The following is a 20,000-nucleotide window of genomic DNA, read 5'->3' as shown; positions in this document are numbered from 1 at the left end:
TTTTCAGTCCAAGTTACCCATTAAATTTTGGGGAAATTGCATTCAATGTGCAACTCATCTAATAAATAGAATGCCATTAGTACTTCTAAAAGGAAAGACACCCTATGAGGTGTTCTTTGGCAAAAAGCCAGATTATACAAACTTGAAAGTCTTTGGATACTTGTGCTATGTTAGCACTCTCAAAAGAAATAGGCATAAGTTCATGCCTAGAGCAGAAAGAAGTGTGTTTATTGGTTATTCCAACACACAAAAGGGATACAAAGTGTACAATCTTGAAAATAAAACTATCTCTGTTAGTAAAGATGTCATATTCTATGAACATCATTTCCTATACCATCAAAATAATGCAAATAAAATTAATCATCTATTTATGTCAACTTCTTCTGAACAACCAATAAGAAATGAAAAATCCTGTACTAATGACAAAGAAACCATTAGTGAATCAGAACCCATCATCAATCATGATTATGATAATGATTTCACTAATATAACACATAGTCCAGATACTCAAACATCAGAAGAAGCTATTGTTGACATCACAGAACAGGAAACATCACCAACTTTACTGCAGACACATGATCTTTCTCCACAAGAGGTAGAAACCTTACCTAGGAGATCCCAAAGAACTGCAAAAACACCCACACATTTACAAGATTACTATTGTCATAATGTATGTAGTCATTGGTGTGGTTTTGTCACATATAAGTGTAACACCCCTATTATTTTGTGACGTCATCATTTTATTATTATAGTAATTTTTGGAGATTTTATAATTATATTAAATTAGTTTCAAATTAGTTTTAATAAACTTTTGTCATATACGAATTTAAATATTTACATATATTTATATTAAAAATAGAGTTGCGATTATTAAAATAAAGAGGTTCGAATTAAAATTATGATTTTTATTAAAATTTGTGAGCACAATAAAGGTGGGCTTTTCTTAGTTGGGTCTTGATAGCTAATATAAGATGAGTTAGGGTTTTCAAGTGAGATCTCACATTCCCTCACTCACAAAACTCACGTGTCTCCCTCTTCCCTCTCCCTCACTGCCTGCGCCTCTCTCCCCCACAACAGACCAGCAGCCGTGCCTCTTGCCCCTACAACCAGGTGACCACGCCTCCTTCCCCATAACCAGTAGAACCGCCACGCAGCCCTCCCCACGAGTAGCTGCCAACAGAAGGCTGTGCTACCCTCTAGTAGCCAGCAGACAAGGGCTAGGACCGCCGGTTTTGGCCCTCTCTCCAGCCCATTTTGGGTCCTATGCCACCACCACTACAACCTCCACTTACCTCTTCACTCTCTTTCTAGTCTTATCTTTGTAAGCCTTCTCTCTTTCTCCTATTTGATTTCTTCTTGTTTCCAATTAAAATTTAATAAAGTTTACGAGTTTAGTGTTTATTTTGTATTATTTTCATTGAATCTTATTATGGGTAAGAGTTGATTGATAATTTGAATATAATTATGAATTAGGGTTTGAAGTATGAATGAAAATGATGATGGTGGTACTACTTTTGTGTTTTGAGAGTATTTTGTAAATTGAATAGAATTGTATAAACTTTGAATATGTGATTATATTGTGAATGGTTATAATAGTATTTATAAATGGTTGAGATTATTAGTCACTAAAAGTGGTTGTGAATTGTCACTTGTTTTATAAAGATGATGGTAGACATTGTTTATGTTATTAAGTATTATTGTTGTTTAACAGTGGTATAATCGTAGTTATTAGTGTAAATGTTGTCATGTTAAGGATGTTTGACACGGTTGATTCGTAAGTGGTTGTAAGTGGTGTAATTGTAGCCAAAACTATAAGTTACTATTAATGTTCGTGACACGAGTAAGTGTTAGTAATTTATGACATTACATGGTGATGTGGTTTCATAATTTGAGTCTCGTTGGTTTAAATATATGGTCATAACATACACTTTGTTGTTGTGGAAGCTTATTTGATTGTTGGTGTTGTGAATGTGAAAGCTTATTCAATTTTTGAGTTGATGTCATAACTTATGAATAAGTATAGATTGAGTCACATGAATTGGTTAAGTGCGTATTATAATAATTAAAAGTTACTTTGAATAGCTGATTGATAACTTGTTTTAGCTTTTGTATTAGTCTCTCTTAAATGGAGGAAAGTAGGCGTATTAGTTCTACTTTAAACTTGTATAGGTTCCCAGTTCATAAAAGGAAGATAGAACTTTAGTTGGGTGATTATTGTGATTTTTGTCATGCAGTGACGCTTACAGGTACGTACACGCAGTAAATAACCCTTATATGTAATTTTCCCTTAAGATATCATTGTTTTTTGTGATAATATACATTGTATCGAAACTATGAGGTGCTAGTGAGTAACCTTTATATGAAGAGCTATCTATTATTCTTTTGTCTATTTGTGGTTTCTTTTAATTATGTTGTTTATGTTTTGAGTTTGAGGTACATGTCCTCCTCTGTATAAGTTATTTCCACTGCGTTTTTTTTATGGGTTGTATGATTTAAATAGTTTATCATTCTCTTTCTTCCTTTGAACAAAGCATTTACATTGAAACCACGATCCATGCTTAGCATGTCGACCCGAAGATTAGACGATGATCATTCCGCCGTGATATTTTATTACAAGGCCGATGATGCCTCTTCGTTATTACGTTTCATTGATCATTATTTGTTCAGTTCATCCAACTTTAGGGTAGATGCTGCCGAAAATTTTCTCGCACAATCTTGTATTAGACTTTTCTAATCCCTTTAGTTAAATAAATCAAACCTTAATCATTTTCTTTCTTTATTCATATTTTATTTCATTTTTTTACGTAACACTCGAATTTTCTCCGTTTCCTTGCGGTTTCGATTTCGAGTAGAGGGTCAAAAATTCAGCGGTGTTACATCAAGCCTTTGCTAGCACAAATCAGCATAAGGTCTTTTACACAGAACCTAAAGGCTATAAATCTGCTCTTCAAAACCCATCTTGGAAAGAAGCCATGGACAAAGAGATAATGGCTTTAGAGAACAACAAAACTTAGAAACTTGTTCCCTTATCCCCAGGAAAAAAGGCAATAGGCTCAAAGTGGGTTTTTAAAGTCAAAACTAACGTTGATGGCACACTTGAGAAATATAAAGCTAGGTTGGTAGCCAAAGGCTACAACAAAAAAATGGCATAATTGCTGTGGTAAAATTATCCACAATAAGATGTATAATTGTTGTAGCCATTTCAAAGGATGGACTCTAAACCAATTAGATGTAAACAATGCCTTTTTACATGGTGAGTTAAAGGAAGAAGTCTATATGCAACCTCCTCAAGGTTATTACCAGTCCACTAATCATGTTTGCAAGTTAATGAAATCTTTGTATGGTCTCAAAGAAGCTTCTAGGCAATGGTCTACTTGCAATATATGTAGATGACATAGTTATAACAAGCAATGACCCTCTTGAAATTTTAAACATCAAGGCTCATCTACATGCAACTTTTAGTATAAAAGACCTAGGTAATCTTAATTACTTTTTAGGGCTAGAGGTTCATCACATCCAAAATGGGATCATTTTGCATCAAAATAAGTTCACAAAGGAACTTCTCAATGACAGTGGAATCACTAACTATAGAAAAGTTGTTACCCCACTTCCTAGCAAACTCAAACTGTCAGCCCACGAAGGAGACTTGCTACAAGATCCTACATCCTACAGGATCCTACATCCTATAGGATCCTCATTGGTAAACTCAATTTTTTGACCAATACTAGGCCAGATTTGGCATACACTGTACAAACTCTAAGCCAATTTATGCAGCAACCTAAAAACTACACACTGGGAAGCACTCAAACACACTTTAAATTACGTCCATTCTACATGTGGACAAGGTATTGTTCAGGAACTAATCAAATCACTCTCCAAGCCTTCTTGATAAGCGCAATTATTTGCACTTATTCATATCATTTTATACTCCTTGATGATGATTATTGTTAGCAATTTCGTACTTATTTTGAAGATTTATGCTACTCTACCCATTTTGGTTATGCATGTTGATTTTGAGCGGTTTTGATCGTTTATAAGCATAATTCTTATGGTTTTAATGTTAACGGAGTTTACTAAGGAGATTATTTCTTGTTTGAAGATGTTTTACAATGAAGATGGGCAAAAGAGTTGAAAAGTGTTTAAAATACAAAAGTTTTAAGGTGAAATTTGATACATATTCACTCTTTTGGTCATAACTTTTGATAGAAAGATTGCATTAATGCAAGGTTTATGGCATTAGAAAGTAGATTTCAGCTTTCCAACGGTATATTATATGTCCAATTCCGACAATCGAGCAACAAATGGCGACTGTTTAAAGTTCGCCAGCCAGAAGCAAAGCGACGACTCGTCTCCGCATGCGACGAGTCGTCACTTCTTCACTGAACTCTTATATCCCAAGCAGAAACAAAGCGAAGACTCGTCGCCGCTGATGTCACTAGTCGTCGCATGTCTGTCAGAGCCAATTTTGTGCGTTTCGACGGTTTATCTTCGGAACCACTATATAAAGTGGCGGTTACCTTTTCAAAGAGGGAGTTTTAATCAGTTTTTTTTAGCAGTAGTTTTAGGAATTATCTAGAGATTTTATTTTTGTTCTTTAAGCTTTTGTTGCAAAAACTTCGTTGTTACATTAATTCCTCTTGCAATTTACATTATCGTTCTTCGTAATTAGTAAGTTTTCTTTGTTAATTGCTTTATTATTTATCTCTTGCATTGAAATCATTCATCGTTTTATGTTTAGTATTTCTCTTAAGCCATCATTTATTATGAATTACATATTTACTATCATGTTTAGTGAGTAATCTTCTTCTCTAGGGTTAGGGTATAATCCCTAATTCGAAGTATGGGATGACATTTTATCGACTAATTGTGTGAATTTTGGGTCTATAATTAAATTTACGCTTAATGAATCTCGGTTTAAACATCTTTAACAACCTTTTCAATAAAACGGAAGTTTGAGATTAGGATTAATTTAGGATTGAGATATATTTAAGTTAAATTCCTACTAGTTTAGCCAATAAAACGGAAGTTTAAGGATTAACACTAGTTTGGTCTTAAATCGATATTAATCAATAAAGCATAAGCTTGAGATTAATTAGATCATATTTAATTATGCCAATGACTCAATTTCATACAATCATGAGAGCGATCGACTCCCATGTTAGAGTTAGGTGATGCCCGACACCCTAGAGCTTGTCATATCATATTCATCTTCATATTAATCATTGTTTTAGCTTTAGTTTTTGCATCGTAGTATTAGTTTCTCAACAACATTATTTCTTGATCCGTGTCTTGTAGTCATAAAACAAACAAATTGATTAACTCGCCTCCTTGTGTTCGACCCGCGACTACACGTCAACCGTACGCTTGCAGTTATTAAAATTTGCACCTATCACTTCTTAGATAGCGACTAGGCTTCATGTCTTAACTCAAGAAGGTCCATAACTGAATACATCTTGCTTTTAGGTAAATCTCCTATATCTTGGAAATCCAAGCAAGGCATAGTGTCCAGGTCTAGCTTTGAAACAGAGTATAAAGCTATGGTAGCTGCTGCTGTTGAGGTCACTTGGATGGTCAGGTTGGTAGAAGAGATAGGGGTGTAAGATCTTAAACCTATCACACTGAATTGTGATAATCAGTCTGCAATGCATATTGCAAGGAACCCTGTGTTTCATGACAGGACCAAACACATCGAAGTCGACTGCCACTTCACCAGAGACAAGATCCTAGAAGGACTCCTACAGGTTCCTACCTGCCTACCAAGCTACCAACTAGCTGATATTATGACCAAGATATTACCATCATCTTAGTTTCAAGATCTATTAAGCAAACTAGGAATGGCTTTTTCCCACTCCAGTTTGAAGGGGGGGTTGGGAGGAAGGGGGTGTTGAGTATACAATACAGCAGCAGTAAAATACCAGCCCAGCTAAGAAGGAGGTGGTGCATTAAAGGACACATGCAGCTTATTAAAGAACACACATGCAGTTTGTTAAAGAACATGTGCTTCTCGATTCTGTTAGGGTGTTGTTACTTTCAACACCTGTATTAGTTAGGCAGCCTTTAGTTAACTTTTAGTTAGTTAGGATGTTTTGTATATATATAACTTCCTTTACTAACTATTGTATCAATTAATTCTGTTGCAATAACAAGATTATCATTCTTTCTTCTGTGTGTGTCTCTTTTGCACATTCAACATTCATCTTTTCATTCATAAGATTCTCATATAAGTTATAATTGGTTGTAAATGAAGATAAGAAAGATAAAAGTACAAATATATAACTTTTTGATTGCTTGCATAAAATAACATTTACTTCATCTTTGCAAAAATATTTGACTTAATCTTTAAACAATTTGGAATTGCATAAAATTTTTGACTTAATCTTAAAGCAATTCGAAAATTTGGCATCTAAATTTTGAGTGCATAAGAATCATGTGAAGACCAAATGAGGTTTCCCAACAATAGATGCTCGAACGAGCTCCTAAACTTGCGAACGAACACCCACTTGAACTAGACATCATAAGCTCCATTCAACTACCTTCTCGAATGAGCAATTATGATAAGCTACTCGGCCAGCTCGCTTCTTCAATGTTTTCACTAGCTTCTCATTATTGTTGTCGGCTTGCCGCTCTTCTTTTGCGTATAAATACAAGGCTTAGTATGTGTTATAAACTAAGCCAAGCTCCTTGCTTGAGTTTATATATTCGTCATCTCCATACTGATTAAATTAATGGTATCTTCCTTTTGCTACATTTATTCTTCACATGCTATCTCGCTTAATGTAACATACTTTCTTATATTGATTGAGCTAGAAGCTCTACTTATCTTTTAAACACAAAATACAAAATAATAGCCTTGGAAGAGGACCAAGCTAGAAAACTTCATTAAATCTTGGTGTTTTGATTGCATTTATTTCTTCCATATTTTATATTAGTACTTGCTTTTATGTCATGTTCATTGACACACCTTCAAGCCATGATTTCAAAATATTTATTGACTTTTGCTCCTACGTACCTCTTACACTTAATCGATTCATAACAAATTTAATTGAAAATATAATGATACAAACAGAAAAGCAACCAACAAAATTTGTTAATCAACTTCAAATGACAAAATAATTGGAAAATGATTGAGGAAACGAGAAATAAAACAAAATTCAACATAACATTTACCAAAAAATCAATTACCAAATTTCGTATCGTAAGCCACATATATATTTAAATGAAAAAATTAATAAAGTATTTGATCACTAGCCTTATTCAACTTCTTTTATGCCTTTCTCTTTCAAGAAAAGATGTTGGAGTGAAATAGGAATATCTAATAATCTAATTTGGACAAAAAAGACAAGAAATAAACAAATAATTAAGTTAAACCTTGAAGCTAAATTTTAATTATAAACTAACACCAACATCTAATGTACAAGTTCCTTTAAATTTGTAGCTTAAAATAACATGTTATATGCACTAGTGGAAAAAACCTCGTTTGCTGCGGTTTTTTTTGCCATTATTTGCTGCGGTTTTGGCCCCCAGCAATAGTGATAGCAGCAAATGTTCTACTTTAAATGCTGCGGTTCAAAACTGCAGCAAATAAGGGCATTATTTGCTGCGGTCATGGGCTAAAACCGCAGCAAATAATGGGTGTTATTTGCTGCGGTCAGGGGGAAAAATTGCAGCAATAAGTGTGTCATTATTTGTTGCGGTCAGGCTTAAAACCGCAGCAATAAGTCTCTTTTTTTTTTTTCTTTTTCCGTTTAATCCATATAATAATGCAATAATATTACAATGTAATAACAGTGATTAATCCAATGATAATCACAGATAATCAACATTAATCTCTTTGTAATAATAAACTCTCGCTCGTATATATATATATAATATAATATGTACGTACATATATATATATATATATATACATTAAATAAACTATAAAAAATTATCAATACTAATTACAATTTATCAAGGACAAATATTAGCAAGATACACGGCAATCTTGTCTTTTAATTCGCGCATCTCTTCACTTCTCAAAGCGCGTGTTTCCCTCGGAATGTCGTTTAAAACCTATATTATAATATTAAAATAAAAGCTATTAATATAGAAACATTTAGATTTTACCAATAATATATTTAATTAAGAACGTAACAAATACTTACGGCATCTATATTTTCGACTCCAAATTCCTTCACGGAATTTATAATATCGTCCATAAACTTCAGCGCGTAGTAGCCGCAGTCAACGGAAGAAGGAGGTTGTTGAAAGCACTAAGAGAAAATAGAAGTTAGTGTCAAAAACGGTTAAAAACGCATAAAATCGCAACTTAACACATAAATTCTAGAATATGACTATGATTTTCAATTCTAACAACTTCTACACAATAATATATACCAAATAGTGTTGTGTGCCAAGTTTCGTGCAAAACAAACAAAGTTTGAGCTACTTTACGCGCGAAATTGACAAAAACGCTTAAAAACGCATAAAATCGCAATTTAACTTCTAATTTCTAGCATATGACTATTATTATCAATTCTAACCATTTCAACACAATAATATATGCCAAATAGTGTTGTGTGCCAAGTTTCGTGCATAACAAACCATGTTTGACCTACTTTACGCGCGAAATTGACAAAAACGCTTAAAAACGCATAAAATCGCAACTTAACTTCTAATTTCTAGCATATGACTATTATTATCAATTCTAACCATTTCAACACAATAATATATGCCAAATAGTGTTGTGTGCCAAGTTTCGTGCATAAAAAACCATGTTTGACCTACTTTACGCGCGAAATTGACAAATAAAAACGCGAAATTGACAGCATCAAACTAGTGACCAGACCACCTTGCACGACACGTGGAGACCAAACCTATGCATCCAGGACCTAGGCTAAAGTGGAAATGGAGTCTTGGTACTTGGATCTAGCTATCAAGGTCCTAAAACCATTCTAACAATCCCCGTGGACTCCTAGAAGCTGAGCCGAAGGAGGGCCGGTCGACAGTTTGCTAGATCAGAGTTTTGTTTAAGTGTTTGTGGTTGTTTCGTGTTCTTTTCATGATCATTTGTAGTTTTTGACTGTGTCATTAATCAAAGCTTACGCACAACATTAATCCTTTCATAACCAAGGCCTTAATCAGCCCCGGTTTCGCATCAAAACCAAGTTTGAGTACTTTACGCGCGAAATTGACAAAAACGCTTAAAAACGCATAAAATCGCAACTTAACTTCTAATTTCTAGCATATGACTATTATTATCAATTCTAACCATTTCAACACAATAATATATGCCAAATAGTGTTGTGTGCCAAGTTTCGTGCATAACAAACCATGTTTGACCTACTTTACGCGCGAAATTGACAGCATCAAACTAGTGACCAGACCACCTTGCACGACACGTGGAGACCAAACCTATGTATCCAGGACCTAGGCTAAAGTGGAAATGGAATCTTGGTACTTGGATCTAGCTATCAAGGTCCTAAAACCATTCTAACAATCCCCGTGGACTCCTAGAAGCTGAGCCGAAGGAAGGCTGGTCGACAGTTTGCTAGATCAGAATTTTGTTTAAGTGTTTGTGGTTGTTTCGTGTTCTTTTCATGATCATTTGACCAAACCTATACAAAACCCATAAAATCGAATTTGTGTACCTTTCTTGCTATCCATTTTGGAAATGTGGCTCTGGATGTAGATCCCATTTGTCCACGCACTCTTTTCATTGCGCTGAAACGCATGGGAAAAGTAATACCATTTATATATATATATAACACTTAATTAAATCAAATTGGTAAAATAATTAATATTACGTACGCATTCAACAATGCTTTGAATCTTGTGTTGCGAGGTAGGCTGTTAGGTTTTTGTAATGAGTCGAAGACGTGCACGGTGTTCGTTAAAGGACATATGATCAAAAGTATCCAATGCAAACTACAAACACAAATTTAAAATCAACAAATTAGAGATTAGGTGACTTTAAAAATCAAAAGATAAGTTCAATTTCAAAAATAAAACTTACTCTTACCAATATGGAGCCAGAATAAATGTGTGTTTACATGCAAGGGAATTAGTCAAAGCAGTCTCAATGTATGCTCTGACGACATCTGGATCATTTCTACATTTACTACCCGAAATCGTCTCCGGACAAAACCATCCAATTTTTATTGGAGGTTCGCAAGAATTTACCTCCTCGTAAACCGCACTAAACTCACAAATAAGAGAATTTTGTTAGTAATTCGGTCATTAAAACAATTAAACAACAATGCCTAACTTGTAAGATAATGAACATCACCTCATGTAGACATGGAAAAGAGCTACGTTCAGCATCTCTCCTCTCAAAAATTGCCCGATGTCACTAGGACCAATAATTACATACGGGTCTTCTGAAAAGCAGTATTGCTCCTTCAGCAGGGGCAACATGATTGGGTCCTCCTCACTTATGCGAGATGCACAATAATGCAGCCATTTGCAATCTTGAGAGAGATCTTTTAGCTCCTCATCAGTCAAAATTGGAGTGCTTGGCATCGACTTTGACCCAGTCGACACCTTTGCTGAGGAACCGACCTCTCTACAAGATCCCTTTGGACTCTTTTGCTATTTCAATTTATAAATAAAAATTAAATTAGTGTGAGCATGCAATTAAAAAATAAAAATAAATAAGGTACAAATGATTCTTACCGTGTTAGTGAATCGGACCCAAGCATATGGCCATGTGACGAAACTACCTAGGGCGTCTGATAGTTTCTCAAGGCTCCATGCTGGCATTGGAATTGGGAGTGAGAAATCTTCAAACCCCTTTACAATAGTCTCCACGGCCACACTGATGTGGCCACTTGTAACAGGCACTGAATGCACTGTTTGGCCCTCTTTATTTGGCTGTGCCATACCATATGCAACCTCAGTTAAGTCGCCATCACTAGCAACACCTAACTGAGGCAGCAAAAGAGAACAAGGAGTCGCCTCCTGAAAATTGTGTCGTTTAGTATAATAAGAATCATAATAAAATTTTAATTACGCGTTGCAATTTAAATTATTAAGTGCTTATATATTTAAATACTATGTACCTGTAGCACTGGCACCGGAGTTGGCTCCGGATTTTGAGCAACGGGGGTATTAGTAAAGAGCTGGGGTGCTACGGGGGTAATGGGCTCGGGTGTTGGCTCGACCAAAGCGTCAGAATCCCCATGTTGACTTCCCTGATCCTCGACAATCAGGTTTGCCAAGTCCACAATGGGTGCACCCATCTTTTGCAACACGGTGGCCAACTTCGCGAGAACGTCCTTCGTAATCTCCGCTCGAAGGGTTGCTGCTTCTTCCCGCAGTGCCGTTCGGGATTGAGTAGCAACACACTCTTTGCCGAATGCCTTCTGTAACCCCACGCGGACGCCTCCTTTTCCAACTACCCGCCCACTGTGGTCTTTCCCTAAGACCATATGCAATGCGTCAACATTGCCTTTTGGGGTGAACTCCCCCGTAGCTTCTTTTTCCTTCCAGCCCATCTGTTCAAATAAAAAGTGACATATATAGTAATTAGTATAAGTACATCAAAGCCAAAGAATACAAAACAAATGAAGAATATACTTAATAATTTCAAAACTCACCACAGCATCAGCAACCTTCTTCGTTCCCGGATCATTAATGGTAAATTTACCACTTGCATCTCGGGAATGAAGCCCGCAATACCAATCACGCACCCGATCTCCAGCAAGAGTATGTACGGATGCGGAGGTAGTCGTAGATGAGGGTGTGGATGAACTTTGATTGGGGTATAAACCCGCATCCACCCACTCTTTTCGGACCTCATCGTACGTTTTCTGGCCTAAGCGATGGTAAAACTTCCTTTTGCTTGCAGAATCTAGAGCTTTACCACGCTTTTCCTAATTAATCAATAGAAATCGAATGTCATGTATTAGTTTAATGACTGAATCAAAAGAAGTAAATTCAAATTGGTAAACTATAATATAATATGAAATACTTACAACTTCTATGGGAGTTGTTCTTTTGGCAACAAAGGCCTCCCAATCCCTCTTCGATATGTGACCCCATATTTCGTAGGGCATCTTTGAAGGTGCTTGCTCTCCACCTTCGTTTCCCGTTTTGACCTTTTTGGTCGTACGGGCACGGGTCTTCGTAATCCAGCCAGTTACTAGCTTGGATTTGAAATCTCTGAATCTTTCAGCAACAGCTGAAAGAAACACATTCTTCTTGTCCTCATCGCTCTCGATGTGGAAAAGATTCTACAAAAAAAATTTATATTTGTTACTGTCAATTAAATTAATTTTAAAATGAAACTAAATGAGTAAAAATAGTAAAGTTGCTTACCACAGTATCATTCCATAGAGAGTTTTTCAAACCCTCTGGAACCTCGTTCCATGCGTGCAATATGGAAATCTTGCGGATACATAGGCCCACTTGTTTTCCATATTGCCTACGCCATTTTCCGCAGGGTTGACCCAATGCATTGTATTCCAAATGCATTGGTTCCGTGACTTTGAGGTTTTTCGTAGGACCTCGCCCTTTTCTTTTCTTACTGGTAGTGGGAGCATCCATTGGTGGGGCGTCTTCGGTCTCAAAATCATTGTCTAGAGGTGGAGCGTCTTCAGCCATACGCTCGAATCTCACAATTTGGTCCTCTTCACTGTCGTAACTACGATGCTCATTATCCGAGGTCTCAATCTCGGGGACAATTTCGTCTCTGAATAGATGCATTATATATCAGTACCTGAAAGAGTATGAATAGAAATATATTAGAACATAAGCTAAGTAATATTAAGAATATGACTATGATTTACAATTCTAATACGTACGTTCAACACAATAATATATAACAAATAAGTGTTCTGTGCAAAGTTTCATGCAAAACAAACCAAGTGCCAAAAAAACTTTTAAAAACTTTAAATTCATACCTTGTGAATCACTTAATTCAAATGTATTCCTTCCGTGTGATCTACACGCATATAACCAACATCTACATCATCTACATCATCTTGATCCACTGATATTGGATTGATAAAGGGAGGGGAGTCTTCAAAAGCTTCATATTCTTCCTCATCCTCAACATCACCTATACCAAGAATGCTTCTTTTTCCCGGTACAACAATAGACCATTTTTTATCAGACGGGTCTATAATGTAGAATACTTGCTTGGCTTGTGTGGCTAGTATGAATGGCTCCTCACTATCACGCAAACGAGCTAAGTCTACAAGAGTGAATCCACAAGGGTCGTCATTTTTTATGCATCGTCGATTATTATCTACCCACTTACATTTGAAAAGACCAATATTGAAAGTAGAGTAGTCAAGCTCCCATATTTCATGTACCCGTCCGTAGTATACCAATTTAGCATCAACCGACGCTTGATCCTTCGCACTCGCGTAAAATGTAGATGACGCCAAAATAGAAACCCCACTATTCTGTAGATACGATGACTTCTTGTCTTGACCCTCAGTCCAAAATGTGAAGCCATTGACATCGTAACCCTCATATTTGTTGGCATCAGCACGAGGACCAAAAGCTAACCACTTAACAATTTCGGATACACCCTTGAGTTCTTCGCATATTACTCGATTATGAAACCAATTAATAAACGTCTTGTTATGCAACTGCATCAATGCCCTATCCCCTTTAGAAGGATGTTTTGCGCGCAATATATCAAAATGCTCACTCAAAAAAGGATGAACTTCCGGAATATGATGCAACACATACAAGTGTGCTTGTAGAAGGCTTTCTCGAGGAGGTGTGACCAATTTGGAGCCAATTGTTCCTTTTCCCTCAAGCCTTCCTTCATGTCTAGAGGTGGGAAGTCCAATAGGCTTTGCCATGGCCAAATACTCGGCTATAAAGTTACTAATCTCATCGCTCACAGTGCCTTGAATCATACTCCCCTCGGGTTGTGCTGGATTCCTCACCTTGTTTTGTAAAACACTCATGTGTCTTTCAAAAGGATAACACCACCTTAAAAAAACTGGACCTAAAAGTTTGATCTCACGAACGAGATGGACAATAAGATGAACCATTATGTCAAAGAAAGAAGGTGGAAAATACATCTCAAACTTGCATAAAGTTACAATCACGTCGAGTTGAAGTGCATCAAGTTTAAAGGGATCAAGAACTTTACTACAAATTGTGTTGAAGAACGAACATAGCTCGGTAATAGCATATCTCACATGTTTTGGCAGTATTCCACGGATTGTAATTGGTAAGAACACTTGCATCATTACATGGCAATCGTGAGATTTCATGCTTCCCAACTTCAGCTCACCATTTAGGCTAACAAATCTCTTCATGTTGGATGAGTACCCAGACGGAACCTTAATGCCATACAAACACTCACAAAATGTCCGCTTCTCTGCTTTGGACAATGTGTAGCAAGCTGGAGGCAAATAAACTTTGTCATTAAGCATCTTCTTCTTATTGTCACCAACTTCATCATCAGCTCTATTTCTTTTCTTACTCACCTTAACATGTGCCCACAACTCCGGACGAAGACCCTTACATTCAAACCAATCTCGCACGGCCCTAACATCTTTTGTCTTACCCGGAATGTTCATGAGAGTCCCGAGTATGGCATCGCATACATTTTTCTCTATATGCATAACGTCAAGACAATGCCTAACCTGTAGATCTCTCCAATATGGAAGCTTCCAAAAGATTGATTCTTTTTTCCATAATCGGCCTTCACCTCCTTGCACTTGCCCCGTTTTACCAAATACAGTCTCAACTCCCTTAACCTGTTCATAAACCTCATAACCGGTCAACGGTCGACGAGCTACACGGTCCTCAACCTCCCCATTGAACAACTTCTTCTTCTTACGATATTGGTGGTCTCGTGGGAGGAACTTTCGATGGTGCATGAATACGTGTTTGCACTTAGGAATCCACGTGGATTCCATGTCATCGATACATATCGGGCATGCTTTCTTCCCTTTGTTCTTATACCCCGATAAGTTGCCATATGCCGGAAAATCATTAACGGTGCATAAAAGCATTGCACGCAAGGTGAACTCCTCATTAGCATATGCATCAAACACTGAAACGCCTTCATCCCACATCTTTCTCAAATCCTCAACGAGAGGTGCAAGATACACATCTATGTCATTGCCAGGTTGTTTAGGACCCGAGATAAGAAGCGAAAGCATTATGTACTTACGCTTCATACACAACCAAGGTGGCAAATTATAGATCACTAAAAGTACCGGCCAAGTACTATGTTGAGAACTAAGATTGCCGAACGGGTTCATTCCATCCGTACACAGTCCGAGCCTTAAATTACGAACCTCCTCCCCAAAAGTCTTATGCAACCTATCAATACTCTTCCACTCCGGAGAATCAGCTGGATGTGTGAGCAAGTGACCTTTCTTCACCCTATCTGCATGCCACCTCAAGTTTAACGCATCTTTCTTTATAGAAAACAAGCGCTTGAATCTAGGTATTATTGGAAGATACCACAATACCTTAGCCAGGGGCCCTTTAGCATCCCGAGCCCCTTTACGCTTGTAGCGCGATAACCCACACCTAGGACACTCTTCTAAGTTCTCGTTTTCATTCCGATACAACACACAATCATTCGGACACGCATGAATCTTCTGGTACTCTAAGCCGAAAGGACACATGAGCTTTTTGGCATAATATGTCGACTTTGGAAGTTCATTTCCCTCAGGAAGCAACTCACCTAACGCTTCTAATAACATTGTGAAACTAGCGTCACTCCAATTGAACTTTGACTTAATGTTGAAAATTGTCAACACTGCTGTTAGTTTGGTGAACTTTGTACATCCAGGGTACAAAGGCTTTTGAGAAGCCTCTGTCAACAAGTCAAAAACACGAGGACGTTTTCCTAACTCATCCTCGACTCCCTCCATCATCTCATCAACACGATCCACATCCTCATCGACATTTTCTTCATCTGTCTCATACCCATCAACATGATCTACTACATCCTCATTGACATCGGCCACATTATTGACGTCCTCAACAACACTTTTCTCTTTGTAAACTCCCTCCTCACCATGCCAAACCCAAACATGATATTGAGGCCTAAACCCACGTCGAAGTATGTGCTCCCTAAGGATATCAACACTATCTACCTTTGATACATTGCCACAACTGACACATGGGCAATAAAAACCAACTCCCCCCGTCCTAACTTGATGTTCAACCGCAATACTACAAAATTCTAATACGCCATCAATAAATTCCGACGATTCAATGCTTCCATACATCCAAAAACGATCGTTTGTCATCCTAATTAGTGTGATTAATTGATTCAAAACAAAATTAATACACAAATTTTAAACATATATACTTATTTCTAATTCTAATAAGTATAACAATTAACAACAAACCATATTTTTAACAAATATCACAAATATTTAACAAACTTGAATAATGTAAAACATATATATGTAAAACAGAGACCAAAACTTGTGTAAAACATATATATATATATATATATATATATATATATATATATATATATATATATATATATATATATATATATATATATATATATATATATATATGTATATATATATGTATATATATATATATATATATATATATATATATATATATATATATATATAGATATATATATATATATATACATATATATATATATATATATATATATATATATATATATATATATACATATATATATATACATATATATATATATATATATATATATGTATATATGTATATATATATATATATATATATATATATATATATATATATATATATATGTATATATATATGTATGTATATATATATATATATATATATATATATATACATATATATATATATATATATATATATATATATATATATATATATATATATAAATATATATATATATGTATATATATATATATATATATATATATATATATATATATGTATATATATATATATATATGTATATATATATATATATATATATATATATGTATATATATATATATGTATATATATATATATGTATATATATATATATATATATATATATATATATATATATATATATATGTATATATATATATATATATATATATATATATATGTATATATATATATATATATATATATATATATATATATATATATATATATGTATATATATGTATATATATATATATATGTATATATATATATATATGTATATATATATATATATGTATATATATATATATATGTATATATATATATATATATGTATATATATATATATATGTATATATATATATATATATATATATATATATATATATATATATATATATATATATATATATATATATATATACATACACACACATATATATTCAAATAATGTAAAACATATATATGAAAAACTTGAATAATGCAAATTAGTAAAATAAATATAATAAATACAACGAAAACAGAGACCAAAATTAATAATTAATATTCTTAAATTAAAGAGTTTTTTTTTTCTTGCATTATTCTTCATGACTGATCTAACCTACGTACACAAATCCTATTCGAAGTCTTTCATCTTCTTCATGACGAAACTGCCCTTTTTTATTTGATATTGCTTTATTGATATATTGTTTGATTGAGTTTACAACAACAAGAACAACAAGATTATATTCGATTTTTTACAACAAGAATAAGAACCAAGAACAACAACGTAACAAGATTTTAAGTTGAAGATGAACAGAAACATAGTTTATGAACAGCAACATCAACAACAAAAACAACTTCATCTTCTCAAATGACCACAAGATTTTTTACAAGAACAGCAACAACAAGAAGATGAACAGAAACATATATTCGATGAACAGCAACAAGAACAGCAACAAAATTCGTTTATGAAAATTCGAAGTTTGATGATGAAATAAAAATAAAAATAAAAACAGCAACAAGAACAGCAAAAGTTCAAAATAAAATTAAAAATAAAAACAGCAACAAGAAGCAACGAGGATTTACCTTCAAAACACAAGTTTGATGATGTACAGTAGATGAAAAGAAGCAACACGAACAGCAACAAGTTTGTGAAGATGAACAGCAACAAGTTTGTGAAGATGAAGAAGATGAACAACAACACGAACACGTACAAATGAAGATGAATAACAACAAATGAATAAAAGAGCGTTTGTGAAAATGAAGATGAACACAAGAAACGAACACAATGAAGCGTTTTTGAAGCGTTTGTGAAGATGTTGAAGAGGAACGAATTGCAAATGAAGATGAAGCGTTTTTTCAATGAAGAACAACTGTATAACGTATTTGAGAAGATATGAGAAATAAAAAGAAATGGCGGGTTTTATTTGTGCAAAGGTCATTTGCTGCGGTTCATTAGAAAACCGGAGCAATTAATCCAATTTTCCTTGGGTATTTGCTGCGGTTGTGCATAAACCGCAGCAATAAATGCATGATGCTAGGGTATTTGCTGCGGTCCTTAGGAAAACCGCAGCAATTAGAGTTTTTTTTTTTTCCAATACGTTTTTCTATTTTTTGCTGCTAATACACAAAAACCGCAGCAAATATTGAGCAGCAAATACATTTTTTTCCACTAGTGATGGGAATGTCATTCACAAGAGCACACTAAAGGAATGAAGGAGTAGTCCACAATGATGCAATTACTTAATTATGAAGCTTCACGCAAAAAAAGTATGGCAACTAGGAAATTTTGTCAAATTAATGAACAGTTCAAATTTTATTTATGTCAGAGAATCAACTCAAATAAAAGTTTAGGTTCATAATTGAGGCTTAAGATATGTTATATATACTCTAAGTCTCTAACATGCCCCCACACACAAGAGCCCTTTGGGTTACAAATGTGGATGCAAGCCCTTCTCCATTCTCATACCTAGTGTGAAATATTCCACTTGCATTTGAGGGGTGGTTGAGATTCGAACTCCTGACCTCTTGTGACGTTGGTTTCTAATACCATGTCAAAGAACTAAATCAACCAAAAGCTCAAGCTTATATGGTTGAGGCCTCAAGAAATGTTATATACTCTAACATTATATGCATTTGCTGCGATTTGGTACTGATTCATGATCATATTAAACCGCACAAATGCAGTATGCCTACTCATTCAAGTGACCTAAGGGCAAAAATACGACATTCTGAATTGATGATTTTTTATTGTGCTACTTAGGGGACTTAAGTAAGCTTTAGATAAGTGTAAAGGCTAGCTATTACATAGGGAGAAAATAGGGTTGAGAAGTAAGTATTTTTCGTATAATAGTGAGTTGCTTGGTTTTTAGTTAAGGTGGAAACTTTGAATTTGAAAAGTTTGTGTTCAACTCTTGTGAGGGTTGTTTCATATTGTTAATCATTAATGGTATACAATTTTATTTGGGGAGAAAATGTTCATTGTGTTCTTGCTTGTGTGTAATTATTGTTATAGTATATAACATATCCTGTAACCTCAACCATCTCAATTCAATTAAAAACTTAAGTTGATAGTTGGGACTCTTGGATTCATTGTTTATGCTATATTTTTCATTTTTTTTTTACCATTGATGAGAACCGTTAGGTTTATATAGCTTTTATTTCAGACAACCATATATTTTTGGCAAAAGAGAGCAGCCCTTGCAAGAATCAACTTCAATCACTGCACTAAAGGGGTCCCAAGTGATTAAAGTAAAATAATAATCTGAGCTAATTACACAAAGTCTCAAACTGGTCTCTTAGCTTGTTTCGGGCTAAAAATTGATAGTTCTTTAGTTTCAGATTACAATTGATGATATTAAAAGACTTGGTGTATCATCTGCAGTATTATTTATGTGACGTTGCAAATGATGTCCAGTACCAAAATCAAGTTGTGTATGATGGTTCGTCCTAAATCCGCCTAGGTGAGAGAGCCCTTTAATGGCAATCAAATGTTGTAATAAATGTACTGCTATTGTTTGTAATCTCTAACTAATTTTACGAAGGACAAGTATGATTGCAGGTACTCAACTTTTTATGTGTACAGCTTTCATCACAAGCAGGTCTATAAACCACATTGAAAGCAGAGAATTTTTACTCTCATTGAAAACAAC

Source organism: Amaranthus tricolor, chromosome 12 (genome assembly GCF_026212465.1).
Source record: "Amaranthus tricolor cultivar Red isolate AtriRed21 chromosome 12, ASM2621246v1, whole genome shotgun sequence".
NCBI lineage: Eukaryota > Viridiplantae > Streptophyta > Magnoliopsida > Caryophyllales > Amaranthaceae > Amaranthus > Amaranthus tricolor.
Note: the sequence above shows the minus strand (reverse complement) of the source record.